At 40.5% G+C, this 16,257-nt stretch overlaps 1 pseudogene; it reads left to right on the forward strand.

Annotated features, from left to right (window-relative positions):
* The first annotated feature begins 6,432 nt into the window (after positions 1-6,432).
* On the forward strand, positions 6,433-9,208 carry LOC146387001 (uncharacterized; annotated as a pseudogene).
* Positions 9,209-16,257: the final 7,049 nt, after the last annotated feature.

Consider the following 16,257-nt stretch of genomic DNA (forward strand, 5'->3'; position numbering starts at 1 on the left):
GGCAGTAGGACTGGGAGCTGAGCTTGACTCCATCCTCAACCCGAAAAGGCCCCACAAGCTCATCTTTGATGATACCAGCCCAAACCAGTACTCCACCTCCACCTTGCTGGCGTCTGAGTCGGACTGGAGCTCTCTGCCCTTTACCAATCCAGCCACGGGCCCATCCATCTGGCCCATCAAGACTCACTCTCATTTCATCAGTCCATAAAACCTTAGAAAAATCAGTCTTGAGATATTTCTTGGCCCAGTCTTGACGTTTCAGCTTGTGTGTCTTGTTCAGTGGTGGTCGTCTTTCAGCCTTTCTTACCTTGGCCATGTCTCTGAGTATTGCACACCTTGTGCTTTTGGGCACTCCAGTGATGTTGCAGTTCTGAAATATGGCCAAACTGGTGGCAAGTGGCATCTTGGCAGCTGCACGCTTGACTTTTCTCAGTTCATGGGCAGTTATTTTGCGCCTTGGTTTTTCCACACGCTTCTTGCGACCCTGTTGACTATTTTGAATGAAACGCTTGATTGTTCGATGATCACGCTTCAGAAGCTTTGCAATTTTGAGACTGCTGCATCCCTCTGCAAGATATCTCACTATTTTTGACTTTTCTGAGCCCGTCAAGTCCTTCTTTTGACCCATTTTGCCAAAGGAAAGGAAGTTGCCTAATAATTATGCACACCTGATATAGGGTGTTGATGTCATTAGACCACACCCCTTCTCATTACAGAGATGCACATCACCTAATATGCTTAATTGGTAGTAGGCTTTCGAGCCTATACAGCTTGGAGTAAGACAACATGCATGAAGAGGATGATGTGGACAAAATACTCATTTGCCTAATAATTCTGCACTCCCTGTATACTGAAATAAAGACTCTGTTGATGCTTCTGTTTAACCAACAACAATATTAGTGAATGTTAAAGATTAATAACTCATATATTGCTTTGTTGTATATTGTATGTATGCTGCTATGACACCTCAGTTTGTTTTATTTTGAGAGGGATGAATCCTTTTTTGAGCTTGATGTGATCTAACACTTACAGTTTGCATGAACGTGACCCCAGCTCTGACTGTGAAAATGATAAAACTTTAAAGATTAAGGTTTTAGTCTGTTAACAGCTTTATCAAACTATTTCACTTCATTTTGTATTATAACTACACACAATAAGAGAGCTAGTTCTCTTAATAGTTTTCAGTCATGTGACCGACTCGCTACACTGGCAGGTACAACATCATAGGAAAAACAAAGATATGAAGAGAAATGATAAAATTTTGGGGACTTGTGATCTCTTTTCTGACCTGGCAGCTTTATTTAAAACTCCTGAAAGCGGCGATGTGTCTCCCAGAGTTTCAATTTGGTGACATCTAGTGGTATTTTGTAGAGAATCGCTCACCTTACACCGCTGCCAGGATAAAAGTTTTCAAAGTGCGAACAGCTACGTATGTTTTTGATCCTGATGGGTAAATAATGGGTAAATAATGCTGCCCTGTGGGAGGTAAGAAACAAGAAATTTTTCATGGTTAAAACAAAATTAAGTGCTACAGGTTACGTTTTGTTGACTGAGACATTTAAAGTGTAGGACCAGAAACGTTCTGGTAGTTTTAGTTCGTCACATTAATGTCGTGCCATATCAATTAAGTTAACCGAGTATTTTTCCAATGTCAGCTAAATCATTCCTACAGTTTAAATGAGCCGCCACTGACAGGCGTGGTTGCTGTTGAGAAGCAGGGATTGGTGGGATTTGAACCTGTAAGGTGGGGTTAGGAGAGATGTGCTTACGTGTTGGTGTCATACTCTACGCTGTTCTAGCAGCTCTAACATTGATTAATGCATTTGATAGCATTTAGGCCAAGTTAAACTGAAAGAGACTAAAAGAATGGCTGCACAGTGAAAGGACGGGAGGGCATGTCCCAGTAGCTGTCACATCACGTGAAAACTATCGATTGATCGATACTGAAAATGCAGGGTCTGTCAACAGAACACAAAGCAAACATGAAGTGCTCCCTATGTCACTACCTGATGACGTGCTTGCCTGTGTCAGTCACAGCTGCTTCCTGCACTGCACAACTTGAAATTTCCCAAATGTGCTTGACTGCAGTGATAAACTACAGATAACAGACCATCGAAGCAAAATTCAAATGTCTGGCACAGCAGACGGTAAACAATTTGTCTCTAGAAGCAGATCACGATCGAGTTTGTTCGGACACAGTAAACGTATTAAACCACCTGAAAACACACGACATCCTGCAATCTAATGAATGCAGGAAGGGCAAGAGCAACAATGCAGTGACTGCTAATGTGAATCGTCTCTGAACTTAGATGTCCATAAAAGGTACTGTTACTTCAGTGCAAAGCAAAAGCCTCAAATATAATAACAACACTGTTATCTCAAATAGCATGGCACTCAAAATTAGAGATGTACATATAGGCCCTTGCGAGTGGGTACTTTGTTTCTCTCCCCCTTAAGTTCAATAGGTATAACGAAATTGTATTAAATAAATAAAGTTTTTGGAAATTTGAATTTCAATCACAGCTCACACCCTGTATTTTCAAAGCTCTATAAATGCAAACACATCATTTTGGAGTTGATGCAGCAGTGTTATAAATCTAATCATTGTACGTAGTATCACTAGGAAGAATCAGTGGATGACAAAACACGACATACAGTGTGTTGAAACTTTTGAAAAGTATATTTATTTTTGCCATTGAAATGGGTAGAAAGTATACTTCTAGCAGTGCCAACATTAAATGTGCCGCAGACCATTTAGGAGCTGTAGGTATCAAAATAGTGCAAAAATGTAGTGCAAAAATGCAGTGCAAAAATGGTCCAACATAAACACAGTGAGGTTTGTCCATTCTTTGTAAACTTAACTGAAAACAGCTGAACTGCATCAACTGGAGACATCATGTTCAGTAATGATGGGCAAACTTTAAAGTATTTTGAGCCTCACAAAGAAACATAAAATAAATAATAAGTATTTTCAGCCTCATAAATAGTCGATATTTAACCAAAATAATATTTCCTCCAGTCAGGCCATGTAGATAAATAAAATATGATGGTAGATTAAGTGCTTCAGTGGTCTAAGTGGTCTAGCCTACGCCACAGCGTCACGTGCGCTTTTTACGTCCAACACGGAAACTGCAGTCGTGGTGCTTTCGTATGTACTCGGAACTCGGAAATTCTGCTTTGCGAGTAGGAAGATGTAGGTAACCCCAGACTGCAGATGAGCTGCATATGTGTTTATTGGTAATTTGTTTTTGTAGAGGGCTAGCAAAACAATCGTTTTCGAGGGCGTTGCCATATTGGAATCCCCTAACCAGAACGCCGTTTACTCGGGTGTGACATCATTCCCAAGTCCGTGTTCTGATTTCCGAGGTAAGTCAAACGCAACACACGAAGTAACCAATAACGACCCTATCTAAATCCCAGTAATGATAAACGTGTTCCTGATTTTGGCATAACTAGTTACTGTGCTTGTTGCCACAATAATAAGTGGCTGTTTGTTGATCCTCCAGCCTGGAGGATCAACATTTTACAACATCAGGCTGACACTGATCCTCATCTGCAACGTTGAGGTGCACATAAGCAGGCTCATAATGAGAGAACTGCTGATTTAAACTGCAAATTAGCTGAGTAAACACGTGCAACAGAAAATACAGCAGATACGCATTGTCATTCAGGAGAAATGATCAGAGTGAAGAATGTGGGGTCAAGCTTTCGGCCCTCCTTCTCACTGTGAAGGCAAAATGTAAAGGAGTCTTCCCCCCCCCCTCCTTTACCTTCCAACAGTAACAGAGTTTTATCTGCAGCGGCACGAAGGATGCAGGATGAACAGAAGAGGGCACCGATGCAACACTGAACTGGATGCAGTGAAGGAAACAGGTGGCTCTTTATACACTGATACAGAAGTCTTTGTGGTTTATGTCATCCAGTGAGGTAGTTTAGAAGGAAAGCTCAGGAGCAGCGGTTTCCAATTTGTGAGTCCCAACAGCTCTGAGGAATAGCTAATCCTCAGGCATCAAAAAGTCCTATCTCAGAAGTGAAAAAAGATTGAACTTGAAGGGAGTCAGAAAGCCATGTCTTCATTTTAAGGAGTCATAAGGGTTTGATTTGGAAACATAAATTGGCACTAACTGCAGCTGTACACCATATATCCCAACCATGACTGCGGTGATCCCACACTAACCTGATAAGATAAGCATTTGCTGCATACCTTATCAAATTGATGTGAGTTTTTAAAATGCACATGTAGTACATGGTTTATTAGTATTCACTATGACACACCGAAGGAAAATTATCCTAATTTTTTATGAATATTTGAAGCAAGAAAAGCAAAAAACATTAAAGCTTACAGGAGGATGGGAAAAGGCAAAACTTCACCCACTCTTTTGCTCAACCTGTGGTGAGCTGCAAACATAAAGCTGCTCCTTCCATGCTACAGAAATAGCCTGTCCTTCCAAACATGTCCTTTGCAAAAATATTTTCAATCTCTGTTTCCGGAGGTGCCCGCCCTTTGCAAAAGTGCCCAGCTTCTGTCCTCACAAAAACAGAAGCACATGAATACACAAATTCACAAAAGGTCAGAGCACGCACACTCTCGCAGAGATGCCCTCACTCTGCCATTTCAATCATCCCTATGTAATAAAAGTGTCCACACACACACACACACACACACACACCTCTTTTCTGTTGTCCTCCACCATGAAGAGCAGGTTGGTGCTATCGGTCACGGAAGGTGAAGCGGTCTTTTAGCAAGTTGGAGCCGTCGTGGTTGTAGCTGATGCGGTTCTGGTAGATGTCATCCATGGTGAAGCTGCTGATCTGTCGGTAGTGTTGGCTGTTGATGGTGCGGTCGATGGTGTCGTGTCGAGGAGCCTGGATGACGCTGAAGACGATGGATTCCGCCTGGAGGAAGGTCGTGTAATAGGAGGGAAAATGCAGGGAAAGGAAGGACGACTCAATGATATCGCCTGCAATGTCTCCCTAGGATGAAGCTACATAAAGAAGGCAGTGTTGGTTCTGCACAACCAACAAACCAGCAAAATAGTGAGAACTCAAATTCAGGAATCAGCTTCAAAATATCAAAATAGATTAAAGGTCCCTCTTTGGACCCACAAGGACTGTTGACTTATTTCTTGGCCAAAATGGGAACAAAGTTATTTTAAAAACCCAATTAGTCTTTAGGAAGAACAAATAATATTTCAGAGCTTCTGTTGTAATCAGCAGATATCTGCATCAAGACCTCCTTCATGAATAAATTTTAAAATGTGTTAAGCTACCAGGTATTGTTAAAATCTTCTGCCATTCACCTCATTTGTCCCATCGGACACGGTGATGGAGAACTGGGATACTTAACGGATATACATCTGTCCAATTAAGAAGCAGAAACCACTGTGAGTCTATTTCAACCTCGTTAGTTTAATATTAAAGCGACAGCAGGTACAAAACTACAAAACTCTGAAACAGGGAATGGCTTGGCAGACCGTTGCTCTCTCCTGATCCCTCCTGACGGATTTTTGTCTACCTTTGATTTTCTTTGTGTCCAATTCACCAATTCCGGTGGTCTCGGGCAAATGCCAGTTCAACAAAGTGAGTAATTTCAGAGATGAATTCTTCTGCGTCTGTTTCCGTTATACGTGTGATGTCTTATCCTTCATATTTTGTTGTGACGTGTGTTTGTAAGCCACCATGGCATTTTCTGGCCACACACTGAGTTTGTTTCCTAAATTTGGCTCTTATCAAATTTACAAGGGGATAAAACTAAACTGAGACTAAAGTTAAACTGGAATAACAATGCTTCTCTTTACTCTGTGTTGCCTCCGAAGTATAAAACCCAGTGGGAAAGGTTTGTTTGCAACAATCCAGCATTACTCAGCGTGAAACTAAAGGTGACTGTCTTAAAAACAAGAACCAGATTTTTCTTTTTGCTTCCCAGGAGTTCTGTTATCCTCGCTTATTTTGGATGCAAAGACCTGATGCAGCCGTTTGTAAGACAACACATTTATGGTTATTCCTGACATACAAAGTGTGCAACAGACACATTACATAGTTATCTATGATGTGCATTAATGAGGAAAAGGACAAAACTTCTTCTGAATTTAGACTTTCATTGATTTCCAGCTGTGATATTTCATTTCCCAACATTTTCACATAGAACAGTTTAACAAACCCATAATACTATCATATAAATTGAAATATTGAATAAAACAAGGAGCCAAGCAGAAAAACAAACAAACAAAAAATGGTTTTACATCCTGATTTGTATCAGCTACCAGTTAACCTATGTTAGTTCCTTTCAGATTAATCAAAGTTTCTTTTAGTTGTTGTTCTAACTCTCTGATCAATACAATCGATAGAACTCCACTCAGTTCTATCGATTTAATTTAGCCTGATTCAGTCCACCCAAGGCTTTCACTCACTGTATGCGCAAACTGTCTGGATATGATAGCCAGTAACACTTCAACAAGTTACCAATACAACTCAAACAAAATGAATTTGTGCTGAAAGGTGCTATATAAATAAAATTGTACTTTTACCTTTTACTTACTTTCTTTACTCACTTTGTATGTTATTGCAATAACAGACTCAAACATGTCTCAGAAAGATCAAGAAAGACAAGAAGTTGACCCCAGCTCTATTCCGTGGTATGAGTCCCTAGACCCTTACATCAGCTCTCTTCCTTGGGACGAACAGGTAGAATTAGAGGAACAGCGATTGGAAGAAATGCAAAATGAAAATCTCATGAACAGAGAGAAGATTAAGATCCTGACGGAAGAAAATGAGAGAAAGAGCGGTGAATTAGAAAAATTATCCTACCAGCTTCAAGAAAAAGAGGGTATTATTGAGGAGAAACAATGGGCTCTCCAGGATAAGAATCAGGAGCTCCAAGAAAAGCTTGATGAAGCTTTGGAAAAAATGAAAGATCTGCTCCAAAAGGAGAAAAAAGAGAGCATAAAAGAGGAAAATATGGTCAAGAAGAATCAGGAGCTCCAAGAAAAGCTTGACGAAGCTCTAGAAAAACTTGAGGAAATTCACCAAGACAAGAAACAACAGCCCATAGAGCAGAGAGACCTGTAGAGCAAACTCCGAGGCGTGGAGGAAAAATACAAAGCGCTGCAGGTGAAGCATGATAAAACTCTGCACAAAAATCAACAGTTGCTTCAAGACAAGAAGCAACTGGAAACGAAACAGAAAGAAATGGACTCCAAGCTTGAAGAGATGGAGGAAAAACACAGAGGGCTCCAAATAAGGTTAGATAAAACAGTGCACAGAAAGAAAGAGTTTATCCAAGAGAGAGAGCAACAGGAAATGCTCAAGAAAGAAATGGACTGCAAACTTGAAGTCTTGGAAGAAAAATACAAAATGCTCCAAATAACTCTTGAGGAAACACAGCAGAAAAATAAAGAGTTGCTTCACGAGAAAGACCAACAGAAAATACAAAAGGAAGAAATTGATTGCAAGCTGAGGAACATCGAGAAACACAACGAAGGCTTGCAAGTAATTCTTGATGAAGCTCTGAAAAGAAATAAAGAGATCCTCCAAGACAAGAAACAACAGTCCACAGAGCAGAGAGACATGCAGAGAAAACTCCAAGGCATGGAGGAAAAATGCAAAATGCTCCAAATAACTCTTGAGGAAACACTGCTCAAAAATAAAGAGTTGCTTCACGAGAAAGACCAACAGAGAATACAACAGGAAGAAATGGATTGCAAGCTGAGGGACATCGAGAAACACAACGAAGGCTTGCAAGTAATTCTTGATGAAGCTCTGGAGAGAAATAAAGAGATCCTCCAAGACAAGAAACAACAGCCCGTAGAGCAGAGAGACCTGCAGAGCAAACTCCAATCCATGGAGGAAAAATACAAAGCTCTACAGGTGAAGCATGATAAAACTCTGCACAAAAATCAACAGTTTCTTCAAGACAAGAAGCAACTGGAAACGAAACAGAAAACAATGGACTCCAAGCTTGAAGAGATGGAGGAAAAACACAGAGGGCTCCAAATCAGGCTTGATAAAAAAGTGCATGGAAATAAAGAGTTGCTTCAAGAAAAAGACCAACAGAAAATACAACAGGAAGAAGAAAAGCTTGTTCTCCAGAGGAAAATTCAAGAACTCCAAGAACTGTATAATGAAACGAGGTACAAAACAACTGTACTGGAAGGAGAAAAGAAAGAAATGGAAAAACGATGCTCAGCGATGCAGAGTAGCATCAATGAAATGCTGAGAAAAAATACCGAACTTGAGGAACTTTCTAAGAACTTGAAGTACAAAAACACTGAAATCCACGCACAAAAGCAAGAACAACAGAAAACACATAAAGACCTGCAGTGTAGACTTCAAGAAATCCAGAAGAGAAACCAGCAGCTGGAAGACATGCACAAGAAAGTAGAACAGAGAAATACAGATGTGCACAAGGCAAAGCGAATAGAGGAGGCAACAGTTAAAGAACTGAAAGACAAGCTTGAAGAAAAACAAGAACAATTAGAAGACATGGTGAAAAGATGCAACAAACTTGAGAAAGAAAACACAGAAACAATGGATGAGCTGAAAACCCTCATCATTGAGAAAAAAGTGCTGGTGGAAGAGTATCTGAAAAAGAAGAAAAAACGCTTCTTCTGGTTCTGGAGGAGGGACACTGCTGCTTCTCACCTGATGTAACCTCGTCTTCCTCCACCTCTATTCCAACTTAATTTTCCCCCTTCCCCTCCCTCCTTTTTCTTTTTTCACCCTCACCCCCCGACCAGTCCCGGCAGTTGACTGCCCCCTCCTGAGCCTGGTTCTGCCATAGGTTTCTCCTTTAGGTTTCTTTCACTTTAAAGGAGTTTTTCCTATCCACTGTCGCCTGGTGCTTGCTCAGAGGGGATTGTTGGGGTTTTCTCTCCTCTCTCTTTCCTTCTTTCTATCCCTCTTTTTACCTCTTTTCCCCCTTCTACATTTTCCTTTACCCAATAAATACAATTGGCCACATTTTACATGTGTTTGAAAAATGTCTTCATTCAACAATAATTCATCTTAGGTATAAAAACAAGAAATGTGTAATAGCTGCATGTGTGTTTGTGTGTGTGCATAATATACATACTTAACTTGTATCCCAGAAAGAATTAATACTAGATGGGTAGAGACAGGTTTTAAAGACTAGAAATGAAAACATGTGAGTCCTATAATCTCAGCTCGTTTCACCAATAGGTGATGTTACATTTTAAATTAGGCACTTCATTACAGGACTGTCATTGTACCGAGGTACATTAAATAACATGAAAATGTATTTCTCGTGTCTCAGGTGACCTCGCTGTGAAGGTATTAACTTGTTGAATAATTTAGCTCTGCAATAGCAAAGTTATTTCTCACCACAGAGATGAGGGAATTTCACAAAGTCAAAAAAAAATTAAAACTTGCAAACATTACACGGGGAAGGCAATAACTCAACATGCCAACAAGGCATCAAGGAAATAAAGACATCTCAGTATCAGCTCTCTTCATGTCGTCTACTGACAGCTAAATGAGCACAATTCTATGGTCTTCTTGGCTTTTGGCATCTATTCCTCAGCTGAAGGTTCATACATCATTGTAATCAGGACAGCCAGGCTGGGAGACAGATCCAAAATTCTCAGTCAGTGATGAAAATCCAGCTTTTTTAGTTCCATCATATTAAAGCAAATTACATTTTCTGCTATTTCCATTTGTCCTGACAGGAAATAGCAGAAAATGCCACATTTTGTTTAAACATGGGCTGAATGCTATGCAGGTTAATATCTGAGCTGATCTCGTGGTACAAAACACAACAAAAATCGTTCCTATTTTCACACATGAAGTCAAAACTTTCTGGGAAGTTGAGTATATTGGATGTTTAATGGTAGAAACAGACTTTTTAGACTTCTAGAGACTGACTGATGTGAGTTTAAATCAAATCTGAATCCGATGTGCTTATCTTCTAGTTGTGGTCTGCAAAGATGTCAGGTTGTTAAAACTAATTAAAGGGCAATAGTGTGATATTTTGTATTTATTTATTTATTTCCTTTTCTTTGTCCTTCTTTAAGAAATTTGTATTGAAATAAAAACAAGAGCAAGGGCTTTTATTTTGTCCTGATGAAACTCACTTTACTATACTTGACATAATTCTTTTTTATTTACACAGATATGCAGATATACTACATGTGTAACATTCATTTCATTGTTTAAATGTTTAATAATAAAGTACATGAATAACTTGAGCTTATTATATATCATAGTAAAGTATATTTCCTATTAACTAGGCAGGTCATTCTCTTCCTCTTGACAACGCTGTCTTTAAATAAAAATATATAATTCTCTATATTCTCTATAGAGAATATATCTATATATATCTAATATCTAGTCCAAACAACGGTAGTAAGTAACAAAGTTTCAAATTTGTCTTTCACTTTGACTCTTAATTTAATAACCATGAACAAGAGGTCAGAAGTCAAATGTGGCATGATACCTTAAATCTTTCTATGACACTTTCTGTATGTGGACCAGAGATGGGCAATAACGCATAATCCGATTACTTTTTTCAAGTAACGAGTAAAATAAGGGATTACTATTGCAAAAAAGGTAATTAGATTACTGTTACTTTCCCGTTAGCACGCGGTGTTACTGCGTTACTACGTTACTAAACCGTGATTTCGTTTGCGAGAGTGTCTCGTGACAATGACGTAAGCGTCGTTCATGGCAACAGCTGTGTGCAGATCAAAAATAGATAATATAATGAGTGCGGGAGAGAGAACGACCGTGCAGCGTTTAAAGCGTGGAAGTACTGACCTTACTTTGAGTTTGATTCCGTAAAAAGTGACAAAAACATTAGTGTCCGCTGTACACTGCGTGGGAAGAAAACTTCTTTTTACAGCGAAAAACCCCCTAAACTTCCGAGCAAGCAGCGAGTACGCTGCCACGGGAATGCGAAATTCACAGAGAAACTCCGAGATTCTTCCACTGACATGCGGCACACCTGCACCAGGGCAAACCTCCGCCTGCCTAAGTCCTGCTAAGCAGGGGAAAATAGAGCAACAGGACCACTGAGTTTTTGATTTGATTTGATTTTTTTCTGCTGTGTTTTACTTGCATCTATTTGAAAGAGTGAGTGTAAACACAAAAAACTATTTAATTTTATGTACTGGAATGTGCAGAAAACAGGTTTAAATGTTAAACAAATTTCTTCCAGTCAGACAATGTTGCATATGATTTAATTTTTGCTTGATGCATAAAGTTAAAAGATTAAAACAAATAAAACTAGTTTTTAAAAGAGTCTTTTTCATTTAATTACATTTTATATGGTGGATTATGCAGAAAAAGTAGAATTGGGCTGAAAGATCTATTGCTTTATCACCTATTCAGGTTGTAAATCATATTTTTTAAAAGTAACTAAAAAACTAATTACTTTTGAAAATAAGTAATCAGTAAAGTAACGGGATTACTTTTGGGGGGAAATAAGTAATCAGTAATTAGTTACTGATTACTTTTTTCAAGTAACTGGACCAACACTGATTGTGATTACTTTGGTTGCAATCAGATTGCCATGGTCACCTGCAGTTTGCATGTAGGATGCCAACTACTCACCAAGCGGTGGAAAAAGTTTGGTTTGGTTTAGTTTGGCTTTCATCTTTACTTTTGCGCCCTCCTGTGTCTCATGGTCTAATCAGCCCCTTGTGCATTTATAATCCCTCCTTTCCCTCTGCTTTGCCTCACAAACAGCATGCACACCTGACTTGACTGCAGGATAAAATAAATAAGGTCAGTATAAAAAGAAAAGGAGCAGAGAGAAGAAAACATTTAAAGTCCCCCCATCAAGCAAAGATTTATCAGTAAAACCTGGCTTTTGGCAGCGTTTGGGAAAACAATTCATCCAAAATTAAATCAAAGTATTAAGCATGCAAGCAAGCAATTTATTTATATAGCACTTTCAGAAAAACACAGCTGAACACAAAGTGCTGTACACTTGGCATGCCAAAAATGATACATGAATAAGTAAAAAAAAAAAAAAAAGATTTACCCAAAATAAATAAATAAGAATAAATAATAATAAAATGAGCACAAATAGTGCAAAATAAAAAAGTATAAAATGATAATTAGAATTAAAAACAATAAAATCTGTGTCATACAGCGTCATATGCCAAGGATTAGTAATTTTCTCACAATCTCATAAAGAATAGTGTCATTTATTGTTACTACCTCTACTCTCTGCGTTTATGTGGTCATTTATATGGAGTGTCATACAAAATCGAAACAGTTTTAGGTTTTCTAGCATCACTTCTGATGCTTTCAATCATTGTTTCCACACAAATTTTGCTTAAATGAATGCATGTGTGCGTCACACTCCTGGTGTTAATGCACAAAACGAGCAGTGTCAGTACTTGCAGATGTTGACTTGTAATACACAACACCCCTAATGGGTTAAATAAAGAAGCATAAGCAGATATTTACTTGATAAACTGTCTCAGCCATGAACAGAGCTCAACAAATGTTGTGTTTGTGAACACTAGAACCATCGTGCACTCTATATATGAAGACGTGGATTCTCTTTTCCACATGTTAGCATGTTGTTTGGCCCACAGCTGTGGCTTACATTACATTCACAGCCCCGGGAGTGGACTGTATTTGATTTGTCACATTGAAAGAGGACCAGAAAATTACATAATCAGTGAAGCCAAACACATGTCTCTTTCCTAATATGGGCAATGTCTTTAGTAAAACTCAGCTGTAAGCATGTCTCCAGGCTCTGAATTGAAGGATTTTAGCACACAATATTATGTGTTTTCAAACTCACAAAATCATATTTTACGTTCTTGTAGCAATAACCACGTGAGACTGAAGTTTAAATACAATTCTTCCCCACATCCCGTGTGCAAGAGTCAATTATAGCATCACGTTTACATCATGTTTACTATGTTTACATCCCACCCTCGGCCGACGCTACAGCAGCCTGTGATTACATTCACGCCACTGTCTCTCAGCTACAGATGGCACATCCGCAGTCCCTCATTATTATTTCTGGGGACTTCAATCATGCCTCACTATCTGTCACTCTCCCTAACTTCTCCCAGTACGTTGACTGCCATACAAGGGACAGCAAAACCCTGGATCTATTGTTTGCCAACACAAAGCAGGCTTACAGTGCATCACCCCTCCCCCCGCTTGGCCACTCAGACCACAACCTGGTCCTTCTCCACCCCACCTACACTCCTATGGTGAAGAGGAACCCCCCACGAAGAAGGTGATAAGGGTGTGGTCTGAGGAATGCACTGAGGCCTTAAGAGACAGTTTTGAATGCACAGACTGGCAGGAACTCTGCAAGCCTCACGGTGAGGACATCGACGCCCTCACCCACTGCATCACGGACTACATTAATTTCTGTGTTGAGAACACTGTGCCTACCAAGAAGATACAGTGTTTCTCAAACAATAAACCGTGGGTCACCCCAGAACTGAAGGCCCTGCTGAAGAAGAAGAAGAGTGCTTTCTGGTCGGGAGACAAGGAGGAACTTAAGAAAGTCCAAAAGGATCTTAAATACAAGATCCTAGAAGGCAAGGAGTGCTTCAGGAGGAAGATGGAAAACCAACTCCAACAGAAAAACGTCAGAGAAGTCTGGAGGAACATGAAAAAAATCTCTGGACACTTCCAGGACAATGGAGGAGCCACAGTGTCTGCTGGCCGGGGGTGGGCTAACGACTTGAATCTGTTTTTTATCAGATTTGACAATGGCCCACTTATCACCTCTCCCACCCCCCGGGTTCCATTAACCCCCCTCCAGTTGCCGCCCCCCCCCCTCCGGGTGCAATGCCATTGTCACCTGAGCTCTCCTCTCACCACAACCCTGCTTCACCCCTACCCACACATCTATCCACAACAAAGCCAGCCCCACCCCCCACTCCAGCCCAGCCTCACATCTACTTCACAGCTGATCAGGTGAGAAATCAGCTCAAGAGGACGAAGGCAAGGAAGGCAGCAGGTCCAGATGGAATCTGCTCCAGACTGCTCAGGGACTGTGCAGACCAGCTCTGTCAGGTGGCCCTGTACATCTTCAACCTGAGCCTGAGCCTGGAGAGGGTTCCTGAACTGTGGAAGACTTCCTGTGTGGTTCCGGTGCCAAAAATCGCATACCCCAGGGAGCACAACCACTTCAGGCCTGTTGCCTTGACTTCTCATCTGATAAAGACCATGGAAAGGCTCATCCTGCACCACCTTCGGCCACTGGTGGGCTCAGTGTTGGACCCCCTGCAGTTCACCTACCGTTCTGGAATTGGGGTGGATGACGCTGTCATCTACCTGGTACACCGATCCCTCTCTCACTTAGAGCAGGCGGGGAGCACTGTGAGGATCATGTTTTTTGACTTCTCCAGTGCTTTCAACACCATCCAACCCGCACTACTGAGAGGGAAGCTGGAGGGAGCCGGAGTAGGCAAACAGCTGACTGCATGGACCATTGACTACCTTACCAACAGACCACAGTATGTGAGGCTCCATGACTATGTGTCCGAGGTGGTAATCTGCAGCACGGGGGCACCACAGGGCACGGTTCTCTCACCTTTCCTGTTCAGCCTTTACACTTCAGACTTCTGTTATAATTCGGACGATTGCCATATACAGAAGTTCTCAGATGATACAGCCATCATTGGATGCGTATCAGACGGGAATGATCAGGAATACAGGGGGGTCATCAGTGACTTTGTTGGCTGGTGTGAGACCAACGTACTCCAAATCAACGCCGGCAAGACAAAGGAGATGATCATAGACTTCAGGAGGAAGTCACCCCCTACAACACCGGTGAACATCCAAGGGAAAGACATTGAGATAGTGGACTCTTATAAGTACCTGGGTGTTCACCTCAACAATAAACTGGACTGGACTACAAATACAGACGTCCTGTATAAGAAGGGCCAGAGTCGACTCCACCTGCTGAGGAGACTGAGGTCCTTCGGAGTCTGCAGGACTCTGTTAAGGACATTCTATGACACTGTGGTAGCATCTGCCCTTTTCTATGCAGTGGCCTGCTGGGGGAGTGGATGCACGGACAGGGACAGGAGCAGGATTGACAAACTGGTGCGGAGGTCTGGCTCCGTGCTGGGATGTCCCCTGGAGTCTGTGGAGGTGGTTGGTGAGGGGAGGATGTTAGTAAAGCTGACATCCATCATGAACAACCCACATCACCCACTGCATGAGTATGTGAGTGGGCTGAGCAGCTCCTTTAGTCAGAGACTGAAACACCCTCGCTGCAGGAAGGAGCGCTTTCGCAGATCATTCATCCCAACAGCAGTTAGACTCTTTAACTCCTCAATCACGATGTCATAAGTCACTGGACACTGTGAACATCCACGGTCACCACTTCATGCATAATGGACCTTCCATGTGTATGGACATGTGCAGGTATATATGTCTGTATATGTATACATATGTATATTTAGTGTGTACGTGTGTGTGTACATGTCTATAAACAGGAATAGTAGTGGTACAATAGCTATATCAAGCTATATAGTTTATGTCTTCCATATTCCAACTATATCCATAATCACATACTGTGTATGCTACCATTGTATATAGTGTATTATCTTACTTTTTTTCATTGATTGTACTTATTTGTATTTTTGTATTTCCTTCTGATATCTGTACCTGAGCTGAGGTGACGCAAAAATTTCCCCGTTGTGGGATCAATAAAGTCTTATCTTACGTTATCTTATCTTATTTGGAGAGTTATATTTCATTTAGCATGTTATCCTTTTTGAACGCATATCTGAAGGTGACCTAAAATAAAGCACAGTTCAGTCAGAGGGTCTCTTATTGATTGAAATCTACTTTTCCAGCTTTTAGGAGATAACTGAAAGTACACATGAAAAGTGGTCAGTAGGTTGTCAGCATTATTTTATTAGCAAATTTGACCATTAGTCAGTGTTTCTTTTATCTTGTTACTGACGCTTGTCTTTTTTAATTACATCAATGTGAATTTTGTGGTTTGTTTTGTTCAACAAAGTATTGAGTCTGGTGTTGTACTTAGTTTTTTATAGGACAGCACAGAGTTCTGTGAAAAGTTTCTTTTTCACATGAGCTAAAGCAAAAATGTCAGGTTCATATATGTTTTAAAAAGTGAATAAATAATATTATACAATAGTCAGGATGAATTGTAGCACATAAGCAGTTGATGATAGACTTTAAATATTTGACTTTTAGTTGATGATTATTCTCTTTACCATATAGATCAGACATACTTTGTCATTTGAATGACAAACTAAGGAAAAATAAGAAAGAAGTACTGTGTCA

This window comes from Perissodus microlepis, chromosome 5, assembly GCF_051167445.1.
Source record: "Perissodus microlepis isolate ML-2025 ecotype Zambia chromosome 5, ASM5116744v1, whole genome shotgun sequence".
Lineage (NCBI taxonomy): Eukaryota > Metazoa > Chordata > Actinopteri > Cichliformes > Cichlidae > Perissodus > Perissodus microlepis.